The sequence below is a fragment of the Jaculus jaculus genome, chromosome X (assembly GCF_020740685.1).
Source record: "Jaculus jaculus isolate mJacJac1 chromosome X, mJacJac1.mat.Y.cur, whole genome shotgun sequence".
NCBI classification, from domain to species: Eukaryota; Metazoa; Chordata; class Mammalia; order Rodentia; family Dipodidae; genus Jaculus; species Jaculus jaculus.
The window spans coordinates 91,764,096-91,787,087 of NC_059125.1; the positions used below are offsets into that span (position 1 = coordinate 91,764,096).

At 40.2% G+C, this 22,992-nt stretch overlaps 1 pseudogene; it reads right to left on the bottom strand.

Moving 5' to 3' along the window:
* Positions 1-18,983: 18,983 nt before the first annotated feature.
* Positions 18,984-21,780, bottom strand: LOC101612709 (annotated as a pseudogene).
* Between the last annotated feature and the right edge of the window lie 1,212 nt (positions 21,781-22,992).

Consider the following 22,992-nt stretch of genomic DNA (forward strand, 5'->3'; position numbering starts at 1 on the left):
TTTTAGATTATATTTGAAAGATGTAGTAAGATAGAAAAAAGTACCAAAATTGATAGTACATTTCTATTGTTTCCATGTTGAAATGATCACATTCTGGAATTCAGAGTGACTTGGTGTTGCAGTCAAGTTTGCATTGCTGGCAGAAAGCATCCTATCAAGAGAAGCATGTTGGAAAATAAAAGAAAAGGTTTACTTTGGCTTATAGAATCAAGGGAAAGCACCATGATTGCAGGGGATAACAATGGCATGAGCAGAGGATGGACATCACCTCCTGGTCAACATCAGGTGGATAGCAGCAACAGGAGTGTTTGCCAAACAATGGCAAGAGGAAGCTAGCAATAATACCCACAAGACTGTCGACAACAATACACAATCTCTAGTCGGCATTAATTCCAAATTGCCATCACCTGAGACTCTGGCATTCAGAACACCTAAGTTTATGGGGGATGCCTGAATCAAACCACCATATTCTTCCCCTGATCCCCATGAACTGATGACCATACATGATGTAAAATGAAATGCATCCAGTCCAACCTTAAAGGTCCCCATAGATTTTATCAATCCTAATAATGTTCAAATATTCCCATAATCCAAGGTCTTTTAAGTGAGCCATAATAAGCAAAAAAATCCTCAAAAAAGCTATAATGGCACAGAATAAACACACTACAAAGGATGACATTGGCCATAGCAAAGAAATATTGAATCAATTCAAGATTTAAAACAGGTCAAACATCAAATACTGTAACTACAAGTCCAATCACCATGTCTGATAATTCTAACCAGCAACAAGTCTCTGGAATTACAACCCATCCTTCCAGCTAGGCTACTCACAGTCATGGAGAACTTCATCCAGGGTTGGCATCTCACCTTAGCAGCTGTCATGTCATCCTGGCATCTTCACTGTCTCTCCACTGCAAATCATGGTCCATCCTTAGGTTGCCGCCGGGTCTCCATGCAGGCAATCCAGCAAAACTGCTTCACACTGCCCATTGCTGTTTCCAAAACATAAGACCATGCTGCACATTCAATGACTGTCCCTTTCCTGCATTTCTTATACTCCACAATACCAGACGGGGTGTCAATTTGTTAAACAGGGGGAATAAAGGAGACTTTGAAGAACAGGACACTCCTTCAGTATTCAGACCCCTTTAGAAGAGTCTACATTCTTCCTGTTGTCCCAATGCAGGTCAGCTGGCCCAATCTCAAAAATTTCTAATCTCTCATATAATTGCAGCATATTGGGCAGAAATTTCAGCCCAAAGATTTGATTTCTGTGCCATATCCCTTGCTAACACCAGTCTATTTCTAAACAATGCAACCCTGCGTAAGTTCTCAGGGCATGGACATAAGAGCAAACTCTCACACAAACTACTTCTAGGCCAGTCCAAGAAAACTACACACTTCATAGTTCTTACTGCATTTAGGTCTTGCAACTCTGACCAGATTAGTTGATCAAGCTGTACTTATAGCACTGCAAGGCATCTCTTAGGCCACAATTCCAAATTCATCCACATCCCCCTAAAAAAAATTTCCAAAAGGCCAAAGCCACAAGGTCAGGTTTTTAGCACCAACAATCAAATTCCTCTGGTACCAAATTTACTGTTGCAGTCAGGTTTGAACTGATGGGAGGAAACACCCAACCATGGATGGGGGGAGGGGAAATGTTATTTTGGCTTATAGACTAGAGGGGTAACTCCATGGTGGCAGGGAAAAACGCTGACATGAGCAGCATGAGCAGAGGGTGGAAATCACCTCGTGCCCAATGCCAGGTAGACAACAGCAACAGGACTATGTGCCAAACACTGGCAAAAGGAGGCTGGCTATAACACCCATAAGCCCAAACCCAACAATGCACTGCCTCACGGAGGCTTTAGTTCCCAACTGCCATCAGCTGGGGATCTAGCACTCAGAATTCCTAAGTTTATGCGGGACACGTGAATCAAATCACCACACTTGGTAAACTATATATTCGAATGTATCTAGATTTTGTTCCTAGTATTCACATTTTGATATGTTATTAAACTATATATTATAGACAATATTGATGGCTAAGTTTTCACATTATGAATAAAGTAAGAGGGACACCTTTTTGATGAGTCTATGATGATATTTATAGAAAAGATTAACAGAGTAGATGGCCACTGTGGTGGTCTATATGTAATTTATAAGAGTACTCGAGGCTTTTTTGCCTGGCTGTTTGTGCTACTCATTAGTACAGGCTTTTTATCTGGCTTCTATCACCACTCACTTGTGAGTGCATCTACCTTGCTTTGCCTATCTTTTGTGGATATTGAAGTAAGTTTCATCTGTCTTCTAATGTGGACTGAACACTATTGGTTCTCCAGGAATCCTGCAGGTCTACATTGATAGATTGGGACTGGTGAGTAGTACTTCCTTGTGGACTCATCAGTTAGCAGGTTCTCTGAGTATCAAGGCTGCATTTGGGCCTGAGGAATGAGATTCTACTGGCTTCCTCTATACCCCCCAAGCCTGAAGACAGCTATTAATGAACTACCTGTGTCCTATCCTATAAGCTTATCCAATAAAAATCCTCTTTGTAATTCATCTTTATTTTGTTGGTTCCATTCCTATAGACTAATACAATTTTAAAATGAAAATTAATGAGTAACACAGTTAAAACTTTTTATTGTCCTTAATTGCTTGTTTCTTTGCACATGTGCATGCATGCGTGTGTGTGTGTGTGTGTGTGTGTGCGCGTGTGTGTGTGTGTGTATGTGGACGTAGAAGCTATAGGACAGTCTTGTGTGTTTCCCAGGAATACTGACCATCTTTTGTCTGGGATATGGGCCAATATGGGACTAGAGCTCCCCAATTGTGTTAGACAAGTTTACAAGCAAGCCTAATGAATCAACCTTTCTTGACCTCTGGCAAACCACCTCACTCCTGCAATTTTGCATGGGTTCTAGGCATTGAACTCAGGTACTTTTCTTTTAGAGCAAGAACCTTTGATACTGAGCTCTATTGCCTAATCCTGATTCTGTATTTGGTGAAAAACAAACCAGGTTTTGATGACATATATATTGCAAATGGCCTCATGTAACAGTATATTTTAATAAAATTTATATAGAGAGATATAAAATTAAGGTGCAGTGTTTCTTTTTTTTTCTTTTTTTTTAAATTTTTTATTTATTTATTTGAGAGCGATAGACACAGAGAGAAAGACAGATAGCGGGAGAGAGACAGAATGGGCGCACCAGGGCTTTCAAGCCTCTGCAAACGAACTCCAGACGCGTGCCCCCCCTTGTGCATCTGGCTAACGTGGGACCTGGGGAACCGAGCCTCGAACCGGGGTCCTTAGGCTTCACAGGCAAGCGCTTAACCGCTAAGCCATCTCTCCAGCCCAAGGTGCAGTGTTTCTGTTACAACATGCTAATTTTAAAAAATACAGAATAGAAAATTATCTAATTATTCCTATTTTTCACATTGTTCATATTAGGAAATAATGCACATACTTTCAAAATGCCACTTATAAGCAACTGATTATTTATATATATGCTAACATAGCATCACTTTTTGGCACTGGACATTAAGTGAAATGTATTATAAGGTAAATTACTATGTTTAATTCCAAATTTTCTTTTGTTTTCTACTTTTTCAAATCTGGATCTTACTAATTATTATCTATGTAAGCTGGGATTCCTTATATTCTGAAGATTATATCAGATCAGTGTGCAGTAGAACCAAGATATTGAGAGGAGGGTGAAACTGGAATGAAATTGGAGTGCTTCCTCTCCTGCTTCCTCCCTGCCTTGGTGCCCTGGTCCTGCCAGTGCCTCCACAACCTGAAGTGAAATCTAGAGCACCCAATAGTGTCTTGATTAGGAATGCCATTGTCGTTGTACTGACAACATGAATGGCATGATTATAAATTCCTATCGAAAGACAGCCTTAATTCTTTGATTTCAGCAGATTTTAAAAGTAAGCTTAGTGACTTTTGCATTGTGTGATGGACATAATGACATTTAACTATGTCATATCCCAAAATGTGACTACTAATCAACAACCATGATCCTCTACTGCTATGTGGTAGGGCAGAAAACACAGACTGATGTAAATCCAGGAATTTTGTTTTTGTGCAAGAGGCTTGATGCTACAAGACAGATTATTTAGTTTTTTATCTTTATTTTTATTTTATTTTATTTTTGGTTTTTCGAGGTATGGCCTCACTCTGGCACAGGCTGACCCTGGAATTAACTCTGTAGTCTCAGGGTGGCCTTGAACTCATGGTGATCCTCCTACCTCTGCCTCCCAAGTGCTGGGATTCGTGCACCACCACACCCAGCATTGTTGTTTTATTGAGGTAAGGTCTCACGCTAGCCCAGGTCAACCTGGCACTCACTCTGTAGTCCAAGACTGGCCACAAACTCACAGCAGTCCTCCTACATATGCCTTCCCAGTGCTGGGTTTAAAGGCATGTACCACCATGACCAGAAACTAGTCATATGTATATATATATATAAAGTATATATATACATATATATACTTTTTTATTAAGTAGCAACTTTATATGGACATCATCATATGTTGGTACCATCACTTCCCTCCTCCCTGTCCCCACTCTACTTAGGGCTTTCTTTAGTGGGATTTCTGGTATTCACTATGGACTTATGGGTTATGACTTGTGAGAGCAGCTGTCAATCATTGTGGGGTGGGGACAATGTCTGGATATTCCCTCCTACCCTGTGGCTCTTATTTTCTTTATGCCCCCTCTTCTGCAAAATTCCTTGAGCCTTGGTGGATGTGCTTTAATTTTACATTAGTTTTGAGCAGTCATCAGCTTCTGGATTTCTGCTTTGGTACATTTTGAGTATCCTCAGTGTCTGCTTCCATAACCCTGGCCCAGGTTTGCAGGCATGGCACGGAAGCAGCACTCTTGTTTATCTTGTCAGTTCCTCTGTGGTTTCACATTGGCCCTAGCTGCTGTGTGATGGGTGGTTCATCTCCTGTCAGGGAGTCAGCTGCACTTGTGTTGTTGATAGAGTGTTTTTGTCTTCCATTCTTGTTGCTTTCTGAAAGAGAAAAACAAAAACAGAGTCTCCAACAAAGAGGGAGACCAGGATAGATTAAAAGGGATAAACATTGCTACTTTAGAGAAATTTTGATGGCTGTTGTCTCATGTTTGGACAAAGATTAGAGGGAGCTTCTTTTTTATTTAATTTTGTTATTATTAATTAGTTTGTATTCAGCAAATATAGTCAGTTTGGTACCATTCTTAGTTTCATCTATGATCTACCCCCTCCCATTGGCCCCTCCTTATTGAGGTATATGGGTCATGCATTGTGGAGTTAGCCCACAGTTATGGGTAAGATAAATGTCTCTGCATATCATGACCCAACATGTGACTCTGACATTCTTTCTACCCCCTCTTCCGCAAAATTTCCCTGAGCCATGTTGGGTTCATTTTTGGTCTGCTTCAGTGATGAGGTGTTGGGGGCCTCTGTGGCTCTGGCTCTCTGATTTGGTAGGAGTTGATTTTTCTCTGTCTTGATCTCCTTCCCCCTTGTGCTGATATCCTGTTCTTACTCGACCCCATGATATTTGTCTTCTTTGGATGCTGACTTGTTTCCCAGTTCTAGTTTCAGGTTCTTTCCACTGTGTAGAACTCATAACCAGTCAGAGAGCCATTGGTTACCTACCAAGACCATGTGCTACTGTTGCATAGGTGTGCACATCTTGTCAGGTTTGTTGCTTTCATGTAGCAGTGTCCCCTGCTTGCTTCCAATATTGGTGGCCATTTTCCCCAACAACTCAGGTAGCTCTTTTCAGTAGTATATGGGCTAAAAATATGGAAATTGGCTTCATCCTAGATTCAGCCATATCTCTTGATGTTTTTCTTCAGTAGCATGTGTAGTCTTCACAAATAGGGCCTTACCTTTTACCTAAGGTGGGAAATCAAGTGCTTGGAGAGAAGCCTGTCTAGTTTGGGGTATCTGGCAGGTATTGAAGCATACTTTATAAATAACCTGGAACAACTGTATTTTCTCCTTAGAGTAATGGGAGGTTTCCTAAGATAAGGAAGTTTTAAAGAGTTCAAGTGTCACCTAAGCTATAGTGACCTAGAAAAGGCATACTTCCCACCATATTCAGAATGACAGGACTACACAATCATATGATAGAATCAATCAGAGAGCTCAGCTAGACTCAATTTCATGGAGATCCAGCTCTTTCCATGGAGAAACTGGATGGACTGTTCATACCACCAGAAGAAGGTAAACTAGGTGCTGCATAGGTAGCCAAGTAGTTACACGTACTCCCTTAAGAAAGGTGAGAGCCTGAGGTGGATGAGTCTGCCCAAGTTTTAATCCTCCATATAAACTGCTAGACCTAATGACACACAACTTTAACACCAAGTCTTGTGAGAAACAACGGCCTGAGAATTGCTTGGCCTCTTTAAAAGAAAAAAAAAAAAAAAAAAAAAAACAAGGCCTGGAGAGATGCTTAGCGATTAAGCACTTGCCTGTGAAGCCTAAGGACCCTGGTTTGAGGCTCAATTCCCCAGGACCCACATTAGCCAGATGCACAAGGGGCACATGCATCTGGGGTTCCTTTGCAGTGGCTGGAGGCCCTGGTGTGCCCATTCTCTCTTTCTTTCTCTATCTGCCTCTTGCTCTGTCTGTCACTCTCAAATAAATAAATAAAAAGTAACAAAATATTTAAAAAAAGAAAAACAAAAACATGACAAGCTGTGGACTCAGTAAGAGTCTAATTCAAGTAAAAACAGGCATGTGTGTGATGGATGAGAAAACCCAGTGTTCCCCTCTTTCTTCTAAAGGAGCAAACATGGAGTACTGCATCAGCACATACAAAGGCCTACACCACACACAACACAAACACACACACAAAACTGAAAGAGCATTAGGCATAGTGTTAGGAAGAATTAGCTGAATAATATAATGATTTGTTAATGAACAGTATGAGCTAAAATGGGGGTATAAAAACTCAGGAATTCAAGGAACTTATCTTTAGGCACTTATTTATTTATTTTTTCCCCTATGGGCCTCTTTAGTACTTCACAAGATGGATAGGAACAGGTTGGGAGGTCAGAGGGGATCTAAACAGTAAAAGCATGGAAGAAAGAGAAATTCACTTCTACAGAGAAACTTAATCCTTATTGCCTGACCATAAAATTATCTGATAGAAATACAAAGTTTTAAGTGAATGTTATTACTACAAAGACAGGTAAATATGCATTGAACTGGTAAGTTAGAAGTCTACTATGAAATGAGAAGCAAGAGAGACCCCTGGGTATGTATCCTATAGAAGTACCAGAGCCCACCTGGACTGCCTGGAAAAGCATTCCGGAATACTATAGGAGGTGCACACTTCCTGGTTCCAGGGATCTCCCGCAGGCTGCAGAGTCTGGGCGCATATGCCATTGACCAACAGGGTCTTGACCAGGAGATCCAACAAGAAGTAGCTTATGGGAGGAAAAGTGATGATTTCATGCTTACTTATTGCAGGGGAAGATTCATCATGGAGGAAGAAACTGACTCATTTCAGCACTAACAGCAGAGAAAAAAGAATAGCTTACAAGTACTAACATCTAGAGGTCAATCAGGCTTCATGCACACCTTACAGCCGGACTCAAGATTTTCCCTCCCCCAGACCCCGACACATTTCTTCCATCAGGGGTATGTGGAGTGGAGACGTAGAAATTAAAAAAAAAAAAATCCTGAGGATGTTGGTGACAAGCATTCAAACCACCACAGCTTCCATGTTCCTAGATTGGCAGAATCCTAGATTGTGAAAAGGACTACGCTACCTGTAGTGGAAAACTATTTCCTAGGGAGACACAAACACACAACTTCTCCCCAAATAGTATACAGACATCAAACCAAAGGACGTTTACACAAAAAAAAACAACTTAGATGAACCAATGAGTTTATTGGGGTTACATATGTTCTGGGAATTGCTTGACAGAATGAGACTCAGACCCATTTGGAGAGAGGAGAAGAAGATTTATTCACACTAGCCAACTGACACCCAGATCACTCTTAAATGACGACAGCCCCAGGCTTAGGCAAGTGAGGCTTCTTATGTCTTTCTTCTATAAGTAAGCAAGGTTACAGAAGCATATGTGGTATGAGCTGGCAGCTACTTCAAAAGAGTCTACATTCTTCCTGTTGCCCCAAATGCAGGTCAGCTGGCACAATATCAGAGGTTGTAATCTCTCAATTGCAGCTAAACAGGCAGCAATTTTGTCCTAAACATTTCCTTCTGTGTCATAACCTGTTCACATCAGTCCATTTATTTTATTTTATTATTTTATTTTATTTTTTTTTTTTTTTGAGGTAGGATCTCATTCTAGTCCAGGCTGACCTGGAATTCACTATTTAATCTCAGGGTGGCCTCAAACTCTTGGCGATCCTCCTACCTCTGCCTTCCAAGGACTGGGATTAAAGGTGAGCACCATCACACCCAGCACATCAGTCCATTTCTACGTAAAGCAACCGTGCACTACTTCTCACAACATGGACATAACAGCAAGCCTCGCACAAACTGCTAGACCAGTCCAAGCAAAGCTCTACCTCACAGTCTATAGTTCTTATTGCTTTCAGGTCTTTCAACTCTGACCAGAAGAGTCCATCAAGCTGTACTTACAGCACTGCAAGGCATCTCTCAGGCCAAGGTTTCAAATCCTTCCACATTCCTCTTAAAAATCGGCTCCGAAAGGCCAAATCTACACAGTCAGGTGTATCTCAGCAATCCCACTCCTTAGAACCACCTTACTTTTGCAGTCAGGTTTTCATTGCTTGTAAAAATCACCCAACCAAGAACAGCTTGCAGGAAAAAAAGAGGTTTACTTTGGCTTATGGCCTCAAGGAGAAGCTCCACAATGGCAGGGGAAAACAATGGTATGAGCAAAGGGTGGGCATCACCTCTTGGCCCATATAAGGTGGACATTAGGTACAGGAGAGTATGCCAGACACTAGCAAGGGGGAGCTGGCTATAACACCCATAATCCTTCCTCCAACAATACACTGCCTCCTGGAGGTGTTATTTCCCAAATCTCCAACAGCTGGGTACCTAGCATTCAGATCACCAAAGTTTATGGGGTCACCTGAATAAAACAACCACAATATGGAACCACAAAAGATCACAAAAGCTCAAATTAATTATAAGGAGAAAGAACACAGCTGGATGTATGGCAACATCCAATCTAAAATTCTACTATAAGGCAATAAAGACATCATAACATTGGTATCAAAACACACATCTAGAACAATGGAACAGAATAAAGAACCCAGAAATAAGTTGATTCTGCTTTAGTCACATAATTTTTGGCAAATGGGCCAAAACCTGTCAGTGGAAAAAAAAATATTCAAGAAATGATGCCAGAACAACTGGGTCTTCACCTACGGAAGAATGAAATTGGAACCATATCTCTCTGTCTGTACACATATTAATGGAAAGTGGATCAAATTCCTCAATCTAAACTTGAAACACAGAAATTTCTAAAAGAAAAAAATAGGAAACATACTCTATGCTATAGGTATAGGCAACGACTTTCTAAACAGGATGCCAATAAAACACGGAATAGCCCTAAGAATCAATAAGTGGGGCTGCATGAAATTAGAAAAAAAATCTTCATGGCAAAAGAAACCATCAACCAAGTGAACATAAAGCTTGTAGAATGAGAAAAAAATCTCTGCCACCTATATATCAGAAAGGGGTTTAATATACAGAATTTTCAAAGAACTGCAAAAAGCAAACAACAAATATCCTTAATTTGCAAATGGACAAATGAAAAGAACACAATTTGCAAAAAAGAAACATAAATAGGGAATAAGTACATGAAAAGTGTTTCAAATCTCTAGTCATCAGGGAAATGCCAATAAAAACAATTTAATTTTTATTATTTGCAAGGAGAATGGAAGAGGACGAGAGCGAATGAGAATGAGAGTGGACATGCCAGGGCCTCTTGTCAGTGCAAAGGAACTCCAGATCCATGCACTACTTGTTGCACCTGGATTTACCTGGGTACTAGGGAATTGAGTCCAGGCAGTTGGGCTTTGTAAGCAAGTGCCACAACCTCTGAGCAATCTCTCTGGCACCAAGACAACTTTGAGATGCCATCTGACCCTAATTAGAATGGCCATCATGAAGAACAACAGGTAAGAAATGTTGGCAAGTGTGTGAGGCAAGTGGAATTATCATCCACTGTTACTGAGAGTACACATTAATGCAGCCAGTATAGAAATCAGTATGTCAGTATTGCAAAATTTTAGTATAAAACTCTCCCATACAACCCAACTTTACCAGTCATGGCCAGATACCCTGAGGTATCCATATCTACTACAAATATACTTGCTCATCCATGTTCGTTGGTAATCGATTTATAATAGTTCAGAATTAGAATTAGCCTAGATGATCATGAATGGATATATATGGTATTCGGTGCAGCAGTATAGAAAGTTAAATTTGTGTTAAAATTGATAGATCTGCAAAAAAATATATATATATATTAAGCAAAGTGACTAAAATTGAGAAAGACCAAAATCACATGTTCTCTCTGATATGTGGATTTTAGTTTGTAATATCCATAAATATGTAAAAATAGGGGCTAAAACTAAATAAAATCTATAAAGATAGAACTGTACCTAATGTGAATAAAAAAAAGATGAGCTGGAAGAGCGAGAAAGGAAGGGCAAATAGAAAGAGCAAGATGCAGTGGGGAAGGAATTTCGGAAGGAAGAGAGGGAGAGAATAGGAGTGGGCTGTCAATATATAACAACAAATTGTATTTGAAAACGCCAGAAACCACAATATCTAAACCTCTGAATGTCAAGAAAAAATAAAAGTAATAGCAGCCAGACATGGTGATGCACTCCTTTAATATCAGAACTCGGGAGGCTGAGGTAGGAGGCTTGCTATGAATATGAGGCCAGTTTGAGATCACATAGTGAATTCCAGGTCAGATTGGGATAGATTGAAACCCTCCCTCAAAAACCCTCCAAAAAGTAATAGTATAACCACAAAAACACAATTCAGTGGAGAAAGGTACATGGTATAATGACTGGTGGTATAATGGTACTATGAACTGTATCTCAAATTCCTGCCTCATCTTACAGACTATAGGAATCATAAGCATGTAGCAACCTGCTCAGCCTAAAAGTCTTCAAGTGTTCCATCTAGATCCTCCACTTTTAATCATTGCTGCCTGTCTTTTCCACAATCATTTCTCAATTCACAATTCATTTCTCGTTTTAACACCTCTTGCATTTTTAAATACCTTTCTTCTATATAATGCTTATTTTCCTCCTATTGGTAAGCAAGATTATTTTTCATTCTCCTTGTGCATGTTCAATCTCAAGAAAGCCCTGTAAATGTAAATGCTTCTGGGTTGTGAGTCACTTGAGTTTTCTTGTCTCTTTTCCATAAGGCAGTCAACCCTGCTTTGTATTTGTGAATGTGAATTTCCTGTCACTGCCTCTTCAGTACGGTCGGGAATCTCTAATGCTACTGTTTAAGGATCTAAACCTACCATTCTTTCTTTTTCATCTCCACATGGTGTGCTTCTTCTAACATTACCATGAAGTTGGACTACAAAATTCACTGAATTCTTTTGATTTCTGTCATAGAACAATATGAACAAGGAGTGAAGGTTCTGCTGGTCTGTGCAATGTGTTATTCCTCCAGGCTTGTATCACTCAGGTTCCCTATTATTGTAGTCGGCTTTGTGTTGCTACCAGAAATGACCCAACTAAAGCAGCTTGTAGGAAGACAGGGTTTATTTTGCCTGGCAGACTTGAGGGGAAGCTCCATGATTGAAGGGGGAAATGCGACATGAGCAGAGGCTGGGCATCACCTCCTGGCCAACATCAGGTGGACAACAGCAACAACATAGTATGTCCAATACAGACAAGGGGAAGCTGACTATGATACTCAAAAGCCCACCCCACAACATACTCCTCCAACACCTCCAGCAAGGTTCTGATTCCCAAATTGCCATCAGCTAGGGATTAAGCATTCAAAACACACAAGTGTATGGAGAACCCTTGAATCAAACCAATACACCTCTGATTTTGCATCCTATTTCCAAACCATTTTGAGAGACTATTGAAGAGGTCAATTCAGCAAAACCTAAAAATACATATGAAATACACTGTGGCTGGAACTCCTGAGGTCTTATAGTGTAATACTGACCCATACTTTGTTAGCAAATCATCAAAATACTAATCCAATTCATTTGAACCCAAATGTATATTGCATCATTGTTTGTATGTCCGTGTATATAGTATGTATGGTATGGTGTGTGTGTGTGTGTGTGTGTGTGTGTGTGTGTGTGTGTGTGTGTGTGTGTGTATGTCTTGTAGTATATGCATATACACATGCTGATGAGGTTTCCACATGTGTGATTGCAAAGACCAGAGGTGAACCTCAGGTTTTCCATTGCATAGCTACTTGATCTTCCTTGTGAAGGAGTCTCTAAGTGAACCAAGACTTTGTAGAGTTTTTTTCATTAGCCCCAGGAAGTCTCAGGTATCTGCACCCCACATAAATGAGACTAGAGACTGTGTGGCTATTACCAGCTTTTCAGGTGAGTACTGGGGTGTTCAAACTGGGCAGTGTCAGGATACCTCGGGTTCTTATGCTTGTGCAGGAAGCATGCTTAACTACTTAGCCACTTTCCCATCATCCAGTTCTCCATCTTCTGGTGATATGTACAGGTCTATGCTTCCAGTTTCTCCATGCAGAGAGATGGATCTCTGAGAGTTTCAAGTCACTTTATGATTGTGTCGTCCTGACCTCCTTCTTGTAGTGGGAATTATGCCCTTGCCAAGTCTCTGCAACTTAGGTGATACTTGAACTCTTTAAAACTTCCTTAACTTAGAGAACCTCATATTACTCTAAGGAGGAAATATTGTTTCTCCAGGTTACTAATGAAGTACGCTTTAAAAATATATCTTGTAGAATCAGGCCACTTGGAGGGAAAAAGAATTCCTGGACCTACTTCAGTGTCAGACACAGGCAGGGTCCCTGGTTAAAAGCAAGCCCTAGCTGTCTAACATGAAGGCCCCAGGCTACAGAGAGGTTGCAGCAGCTTGAACCACAGGTCATATCTCAGGGACCAGACCAGCAGGGGAGCTCCTGCCCCATCCTTTGGGGTTGCAGTGAACCAGGATCCTCCCCCTATTCTTGGGGGTCACAGTGAACCTGGACCCCTGGACAAAATCTCAGACCCCGAGATTGGCAGGAAATAGAGCCACTCCTTCTCCAAGCCTGGGATACCTGGTCATTCAGATAAGACTTAGGCTTTGCCTATAACCCTGTGAACTTTGACCAGTTGCCTAGGAAACTCCTTATATGGTGTCAGCCAGCAGCCTTCACACAGCCCATCTCCCTGTGGCCTGCTTCAGGCCTGACTCTCTCTCTCTGTCCATGCTGGAATGAACTCCCCTACGCATGGGCTAGCAACCTTTGAGCCCCACCCATCCCCTTAGGGCCCTCTTCCCACTCTCACCTGCTTATAAACCCATATCCCTATTGAATAAATGGAACTACTCTCTGAAGTCTTCTCCTGGATAGGTACCTCCCATCGCGTTCACGGCCACACAAGACTCTGATCTCCAAAGTTGCCTGGATGCCTTTGGGAAACTGTAGCCCGGAGGATCAAGGGATCCTCACTTCAGTCTGTGTTTTGTGCCCCACCAAATAGCAGTAGAGAACCATGGTTGTTGATTAGTAGTCAAATTTTGGGACATACCATACTTAAAGTTCGTTATGACCATCACACAGCTCAAAAGTCACTAAGCCTACTTTTGAGGTCTGCTGAAAGCACAGAATTGGGAGCTTTCCTGCAATAGGAATTTATAAGCATGTCATTCATGTTGTTAGTTCAACGACAATGACATTCCTAATCAGGACTTAATAGAGTGCTGTGGATTTCACTTCAGGGTGTGGGGTCACTGGCAGGACCATGGGACCAAGGCAGGGAGTTTGCATGAAAGGAAGCACTCAAATCTTGCTCCAATTGCTCCACACACAACCCAATTTCCTTGACTGCTTACACACTGTGCTTCAGAGTGTAAAAAAAATCAAGCACATGTAGAAAATTATAAATATAGATAGAGAGAGACATTGGAATTGGAAAAGGCAAAAGATAAATTAGAATAAACATGTGAACTTAAGGTTTTATTGAAAAGTTTAATACATGAACATACTTTAAATTGGTTAATAGCATTTTGGTTAAGGCAAACAAAAATGCTAAAAATATTTCAATGGAATGTTCACTTTTTATCAAATAAATGAATTAATCAATATTGAAATTCTTTGCATTATTCCCTAATATAAGTATTGAGAAAATATGACTAAATCATTAGCTTTCTAGTCTTCTCATTTTTTGAATTATTATATGTTAGAAAGGAAACCAAACCAGAATTATATATGCCATTTAATTATATAATACTAAGATACAGAAGCTCATTTTCATCATATATACAATTTTAACATGGTCTTCTTCACCAAATACAGAATCAGGTTCAGGGAGTTAGCTCAGTGACTAGAGTGACTGTCATGTAAGAAAAAGGTCCTGAGTGCATTCTCCAGAACACATGTAAAATTGGAGGGTACAGTGGTGGGGATAAGTAACACTGTACCTCACATAAAGCTGAACAGTCTTGCTGGAAAACACATGGGATTGTCCCCTGGTCTCTCCATATCCATGTGCACACAAGTACATGCATTCACACCCATAGACAAAGGTACACACACATGCATATACATACATATACACAAAGAAAAAAGTAGAAACCAAATAGTTTTTCCTGTGTTAATCATAAATTTTTATTCTGTAGCTGTATAAGTCAGAATTCTTTTTATTTACTTATTTATTTATTTATTTATTTTTTATTTTGAGAGTGGCATACAGACAGAAAGAAAAAGAAGCAGATATATAGAGAATGGATGTGCCAGGGCCTCCAGCCACTGCAAACGAACTCCAGATGCATGAACCCCTTGTGCATCAGATTTATGTGGGCCTGTAGAATCGAAACTCGAACGGGAGTCCTTAGGCTTCCCAGGCAAGCGCATAACTAATTAGCCATCTCTCCAGCCCAAATCAGAATTCTTTAGAGGAACAGAACTGATAGAGTGTGTATGTATTATGAAAGGCATTTAATGGATTAGTTTACAGGATTAGAGGAGAGCATTACAACAATAGATATTGGCTGGCTTGAGCACCAAAGAACCCAGTAGCTAGCTGCTCAGTCCATGTAACTGGAAAGTAGGAGAACCCACTAGTTTCTCAGTCCACACAGCTGGATGCCTCGGCAGTCCCAATCTGGCACTGAAGCCATGGAGGATTCCTGAAGAGCCACAAGTATTCAATCCATTTTGGACAACTGATGAAATAATTCAGTTCCATTTTCCTCAAAGAACAGCCAAAACAAGGTAAATGCATCCATCAGCAAGTAAAGACCAAAGGCATCCAGGTGAAAGGAAGGTATCAGCAAGTAGCACAAGCAGCCACAGGAAAAGGACCTTGAATCCTCTCTGAATTTCTTTATATATTTATAGTTCACCACCAAAGGGTCACCCACTCTAGGCTAAGATCTATCTCCTTAAGTTACTTCTTTCTGGAAACATCCTTACAGACTTGTCTAAGAGGTATGTCTTGTACTTGATTCCTAAACTAGTCAAGTTGACAGTTTTCAGTGACTTAATAACACCTAGGACTCAATATACACACATGTGCAGTATTTTCTATATCACATGGGACACCTCTACTGGAAGACAAGGAGAAACATAGGTGTTGGTAAACAACTTATATCAGCAAGTAAAGAACATGTTCCTTTAATAGAGTGAATCTAGTGGTGAATTAAGAAAACCAACACAAGCCAAGGAAATATATAACTTGACTCCTATATGAACCAAAAAACACATAGGTGATGAAGGATTTGTCCTCAGTTTAGGAAACTATTGCTAGTGGTATAAATTTGATAGGGGGTATAATTTCAGGAACTAGGTCACTGTAGTCTAGTGCCAGAAGGGGATATGGAGACCCGCCCCCCATTTTCCTCATCAGACCTTGCTTCCTGGACTTGATGACATGAGAATGTCTTCCTCTGTTACAGACTGAACCATGTTTTATTGTGCCACAGGACCAAATTAAGGTAACAAGCAAACACATAAAATACCTGAAAGTGTGACACAACATATTCTTTTCTTCATTATATGTGGACTATCTCAGGTATTTTGCCCAATGACAGATAACAGTAACAGAGGAACTGAGTGAAAACTTCTCTGAGAAGATAACAACTAAGTCATGAGCTGATTGTTGAAGGCCTATCCAACACTATGGATTCTACTTTATACACATGGTGAATGTCAAAGGGAAAATTAAAAAAATGAAGTGTGGGGGGATTAAATAATTTTCCAGAAATGTTCTAAAAAGCAGTGGTGAAAGGACGAACATACCACAGAAACTTAGGAACCTTGTGGCTTGAGGTAGGAACATTGTTTCAATTGCCATTACATTCTTAGCTCCTAGTATCACCTCCCAAACATATCCTTGGTTAATGGGGTAAAGGAACTCAGTGGCTGGAATCAGAAACCTATGAAAAAACTAGCAATATATAGTTGAAGATATCAGTTGGTAGTGGACATAGTCTCTTTTTCTCTACTATTTATTGCTGATGGATTCCTATAGACAACCCAATATAGCCTTATATATGAGACATTTATAGTAAATTAGGGGAAACAAGTATTTGCTTCAAAACCCACCCACGACTACACAAACACATCCAGAAAAATTTGTGACTGAAATAACTTCTGTCAAGTATCCAAAATTAAATCAATCAGTGTGTGCAAGGGTACGTTATGCCATAACTTGGTTCTCACATATCATATACACAATACTGTAGTCAATAAGAAGAAGAATAAAATAGGGAACAATGGACAAGTGGAACAAAGGCTTTGTAGAAGACCTTTATCTTATTGTTATATGCTGCTGCAGTCAGGTTCACATTGCTGGTGGAAATCACCCAACCAAGAGCAGATTTTGAGGGAAAAATAAGTTTATTTTGGCTTGCAAACTCAAGGGGAAGCTCCATGATGGCAGGGGGAAATGATGGTGTGATCAGAGGGTGGACATCACCTCCTGGCCCACATAAGATACACAATAGAAACAGGACAGTGTGCCAAACACTAGCAAGTGGGAGCTGGTTTTAACACCCATGAGCCTGTGCTCAACAATATACATCCTCCAAGAGGCTTTAATTCCCAAATATCCATCAGCTGGGAACTGAGCATTCATAACAGCTATGTTTATGGGGGACATCTGTATCAATCTACCACATCCAACTCAGGCCCTCCAAAGCTGATAACCTTCTATGATGTAAACTGTAATACATTCTGTCCATCTTTAAAAGTCCCCACAGTTTTTATCAATCATAATGTTGTTCAAACATTCCCATAGTCCAAGATATTTAAATGAGCCATAATACCAAAAAAATCCCGGGAAAACCCATAATGGCACAAAATAAACATTCACACTGCAAAAGATGGCATTGTGCATAGCAAAGCAATATTCAATCACCACAAGATTTAAGCAGGGAAAATATCAAATTCTGTAGCTCCAAAAAATTCCAACAACTCTAACCAGTGACAAGTCTCCAAGTCCAATAATTTTAACAAGCAACAAGTCTCAGGAGTTCAAATTCTGCTCCTCCAGCTATGCTACTCACAGTCCTGGAAAACTTCATCCAGGCCTGGAAGCTTCTGTTAGCTACCATCTCATGGTCCTGGCATTTCCACTGCACTGCACAGTCCATCCTCATGGCTCCATCAGGTCTCCATACAGGCATCTAGCAAACATGCTTTACACTACTCATGCTCATTTCCAAAACACAAAACCATGTTGCAAATTCAATGATTCTCTCTTTCCTGCATTTATTATACTCCATATCACTAGGTGGTGTGCCAGTTTGTTAATCCACAGGGGAAATAAAGCAGAATTTGAAGAACAGGACACTCTTTAATCATTTAGCCTTCAAAAGACTGTATTTTATCTGCTGTCCCAATGCAGTTCAGCTGGTCCAATCTCAATGATTGTATCCTGTCATAGAATTGCAGCTGAACAGGCAGAAGTTTCTGCCCAAAGATTTTATTTTTTCTGTGCTATATGATTCTGTTCATACCAGTCTATTTCTATGCAATGTGACACTGCAGAAATTCTCAGGACATGACTATAATAGCAAGCTTCTCACACAAACTGCTTCCTGCACAGTCCAGGCAAAGCTCTTTCTCACCCTCATAAACCAATCCTCATAGTCCATAATTCATACTGCATTCAGGTCTTTCATTCTGACCACAATAGTCCATTAAGCTGTTCTTACAGCACTTAAAGGCATCTTTTAGTCCAAGGTTTCTAATCTTTCCACATTCCTCTTGAAAATCAGCTCCAAAATGCTAAGGCCACACAGTCAGGTGTCTAGCAGCAAATGTCACCACTCTTCAGTACCAAGATTACTGTTGCAGTCAGGTTTGCATTTCCTGAAAAAATCACTCAACTAAGAGCAGTTTGGGGGGATAAAAAGGTTTATTTTGGCTTAAAGACTCAAGGGGAAACTCCATGATGGCAGGGGAAAACGATGGCATGAACAGAGGGTGGACATCACCACCCTGGCAAACATAAGGTGGACAACAGGAACAGGAGAGTGTGCCAATCACTGGTAAGGGGAAACTGGCTATAATAACCCTAAGCCCACCCTCAAAAATACTCTGCCTCCAGGAAGCATTAATTCCCATTTCTCCATCAGCTGGGAACCTACCATTCAAAACACCTAAGTTTATAGGGCCACCTGAATCAAACCACCACAGATGTGTTCTTCTCTAGAAGTGTAAAACACTTCTAGCAATAAAAGAACTACACACATAATGTCTCTGTGCTTGTAGAAAGAGATCTGAGTAATTAAAAGGACATAAATCAGGGTTGGGATTGTGTTAAACTGTGAAGGTCACTAACAATAAGTCTCCCATTTCATGTCTCTCTGCCCTGCCACCTGAAGCATCACTTTCAGCTGTGCTTGCACATCACCTAGCTTCTGTGGGTCTACATGACCTTGAAAGTACCATAGGTCAAAGCAATATACAGGGATAGCATAAGTCACTTGCTTCAGCTCCATCAAGGGTGTTAAGTGCTGCATGATTCTCATGAGCATGGGCATCATAATAGGATTAGAGGCAAAGCTGAGGGCACAGAGTTGGGCACAGCAGCTTAGAGCTGGAAGGAGAACAGAGATTATAGAAGCTGTTAACAGACAATGATTTATTTCTAGATGTAGCAGGGTACCTGAGAGATTCTCTAGAAGAGCTTGAAATTGCTCAAAATCTTCCCAATACATTGGGTTGTTACTGAGATTCAACACCTTAAGATGACTTGCCTGAGGGGAGTGGGCCAGAAATATGAAGTCTCTGTGAGAAAGTTCACAGAGAGACAGATGCAAGAAATCCAGATCCGGTGGCAGGACTCTGTTGAGAAAGAAAAAAATACAAAGATATCTTGGGAAAATGAGAACTGAAAGAGGAAATGTTTGCCTACGAATCTAGAATAAACTATTTTGCACATCCATTGCAATAATAGTCAACAATATGCAATTAATTCATTGAATAGATTGTGACTCATAGAAAGTTACTGTTCTACTTAAATACAACTGTTAAATTTTGATATTGTGTACAATATATTATTAAAGAGGGTTATGTTAATGATTAAGTGAAAAAGCTTAACCCAGTTAGTACTTTCACAATTATTACTTGTGTATCTAGATCACCTAAATTTGTAGAGACAGTTATAAGTCCAACCCCTAAATGGCAATCTCTATATTCATGTCCACAGCCTTGAAAAAAATAACACATGAGGAAAATTATCTGACATCCCTCACTGTGAACATTATTTCATGAATATGTGCATCACTGCTACACCATAAATTCTTTCTCTGTCTCATTTCCTCTGTTTCTTCCCTAGATTACAGAATGATTTTTTTCACCAATGTATTTGTGGGCTTATTATAGTATCTGAACATGATTGGCAGGATAGCTTGTTTTGATAATTCTATCATTCTCTTAATATGGATGACAACAAATTTTGTGCCATTAGTTTTAAATATCCAGCATTACCCTTACTGGGATGAAAGGAGAAAAGGATTAAAAGAAGCCAAGGAGTAGTCAAGAATGTTTTGTCTCCCGTCTTGACAACAATGCTTAGTTGGCCCAAAACCCTCACCTGAGCAGTCTTTCAAGGTGGTTTGTGAGACAGAATGAAGTCAAGGTGAGTTTCTTGGGGTGGTCCATTTGCCAAGATGTGTTAGAAAAGTTGTGAAGATTTTTTCATTCAAAGAGCTAAAAATGATTTTAGACACAGTAAGGCTGTTTGGTTGGACTACCTTGGACAAAAGACTGGTGACTTCACTCAGAGAAGCCTAACCAACTGCCAGGTGATGAATGCATTTAAGATCCAGGAAGCTCAGGATGCCTTTGCTGTCAGATGTTACATCAACATTCAAATCTCAACAACAGAGGTGCAAGGATCCTAAACTCTGCTCAACTTTACTGATAATCAGAGAAATAAATTCCTCGCCCTCAGTGTTCCATCAAGGGAGAGGTCCACTAGTAATTCAATAGCCTGCTTGGATGACAGAGACTCGGACTCTGAAGTGGTAACACTACACTGTGCTGCTTCTACTTTCAGGATACATTGTTCAGAGTAAGTACAAGCATGCAAACACATAACAGACTTGGTAATCATTTCTGCGCATGTGGTCCTGCAGTCAATGTCTTGCCTTAAATCTAGGACCCTGGGCTGGAGAGATTGCTTAGTGGTTAAGCACTTGCCTGTGAAGCCTAAGGACCCCAGTTCAAGGCTCAATTCCCCAAGACCCACGTTAGCCAGATGCACAAGGGGGCGCACACGTCTGGAGTTCGTTTGCAGTGGCTGGAAGCCCTGGTGAGCCCACTCTCCTCTCTCTCTGTCTGACTCTTTCTCTCTCTGTCATGCTCAAATAAATAAATAAAAATAAACAAAATTTTTAAAAAATTCTAGGAGCCTCCGTTCAGATTTCTTGTTGGGAAAAGAGGAGATAACACATCTGAGAGGAGGCAAATCTTAATGGAACCCAGCAGCATCTGTGGTGACATGCAAAAATATTATACACATTCTGCCATTTACTCACAAGTCTTACCTATAAAATTTCAACTTTATTATTTTTATCCATTATTCTCTAACATTTACCAATATGTATGCTAACTCATGTCTTTATTCTATGTAACACTATCCACTATGAAAATCCATTAGTAGTAACCTCAATCACTTATATTCCATAATTCACATATTTTGTCATTTCACCAGCCTTTATGGTAACCACAAGTGTGAGCCAATGACCCCTCTTTGCTGTAAACTAACTCTGGGAGATTAGCAGGCTTGAGCATTGCTATCTGCTGTCTGACATACCTCTTTTTATACACAGTCTTACCAAGAAGCAGAGTTCTGGGAAGGAAAGACCTGAAGATCATCAACCATGGCTTTCAAGAGTTCACAGTGTGGCTCCTGCACACTTAATTCCCAATATGGAGACAGAAAAAGGACCAAACCTTCACCATGTCTGCCATTGTCTTCTTATGTCCACCCTTGAAAGCAGCATTAAACAATGGAACAAATAGTTCTTTTGGAATCTCGCCAAGGGCATTGATTGCTGCAGATTCATTACGCAGAAGACTCTATATAGCAAGTTATAGAAGTGTGGCTATGTCCTTTCCATCCATTTTTGTGAAACTGCATCAGCACAATAACAACAACAAAAAATTAGGATGCCTGGCAACATACTCATAGTTATTTGGCCACTAGTTTTGGAAATGTAGAAAATATCTACACAATAAATATGTTGTAAAAGTCCAGTTCCTTATGGAGAACTCTAGTACCCATATACTTTTAAAATTGTCTTTTATGTATTAATATATACAATATAATGGCATTAGAAATTAGCATTAAGTTAGCAGAAGAAAATGATGGTCACCTACATAATTGGCTCATGATAATTTCTTTCTTAAGCATGCAAATAGGTCTGGAGAGATGGCTTAGTGGTCAAGGCGCTTGCCTGTGAAGCGTAAGGACCTATGTTCAACTCTATAGATCCAATGTTAGCCAGACTCACATAAGTGAGGCAAATGCAAGGTTGCACTTGGCCCCTAGGTAGCAAATGAATCTGGAGTTCGATTTTAGTGGCTATGGCCCTTGTGTGTCAATTCTCTCTCTCTCCCTAAAAAAGGATACAAACAGCCAAGAAGATGAAAGGTATTCTAACTGAAAGCATTGCCTTCATCCTTGTCTTTGAAACAGAAACTGACCAAATTTCAAAATAGTTGTGAATAAAGAGCAAGGGTGCTGGAGAGTTGGCTTAGTGTTTAAGGTGCTGGCCTGAAAAGCCAAAGGACTGAGGTTCAATTTCCCAGGACCCATGTAATCCAGATACACAATGCAGTGCATGCATCTAGAGTTTGTTTGCAGTGGCTGAAGGCCCTGAACACTTGTTCTCTTTCTTTCTTTCTTTACCTGTCTCTGTCTCTCAAGTAAATAAATTAAGTAGATGAAAGACTTTTTGAAACAAGGGAAAGTATGAAATCCCAGCACATGATTTGTTACACGACCATCACCACACTTTGGAGTAAATGAAGACAGATGAAAACTCTAACAGATACCTATGAAGGAAGGTGGTTATTAAAGCAAACTTAAAAGTTCATGACAAACAGCAAGGATGAGTTCTTTCCATTCATGCATGAGGGCCAGAGAAAATGTGAGCTTCATCTCCAGCACTAAAATTAAAACCTTGATTTGGCAACACATGTATTTAACACCAATTCTTAGGGAGTCAGAGACTAGATAATCTCTGGTGAAAGTGGGTCAGCAAGTCTGACTGAAAATGGCATCTCCAGGTTCAGAGCAAGATTTTGTCTCAAGGAAATAAGTGGAGAAGAAAG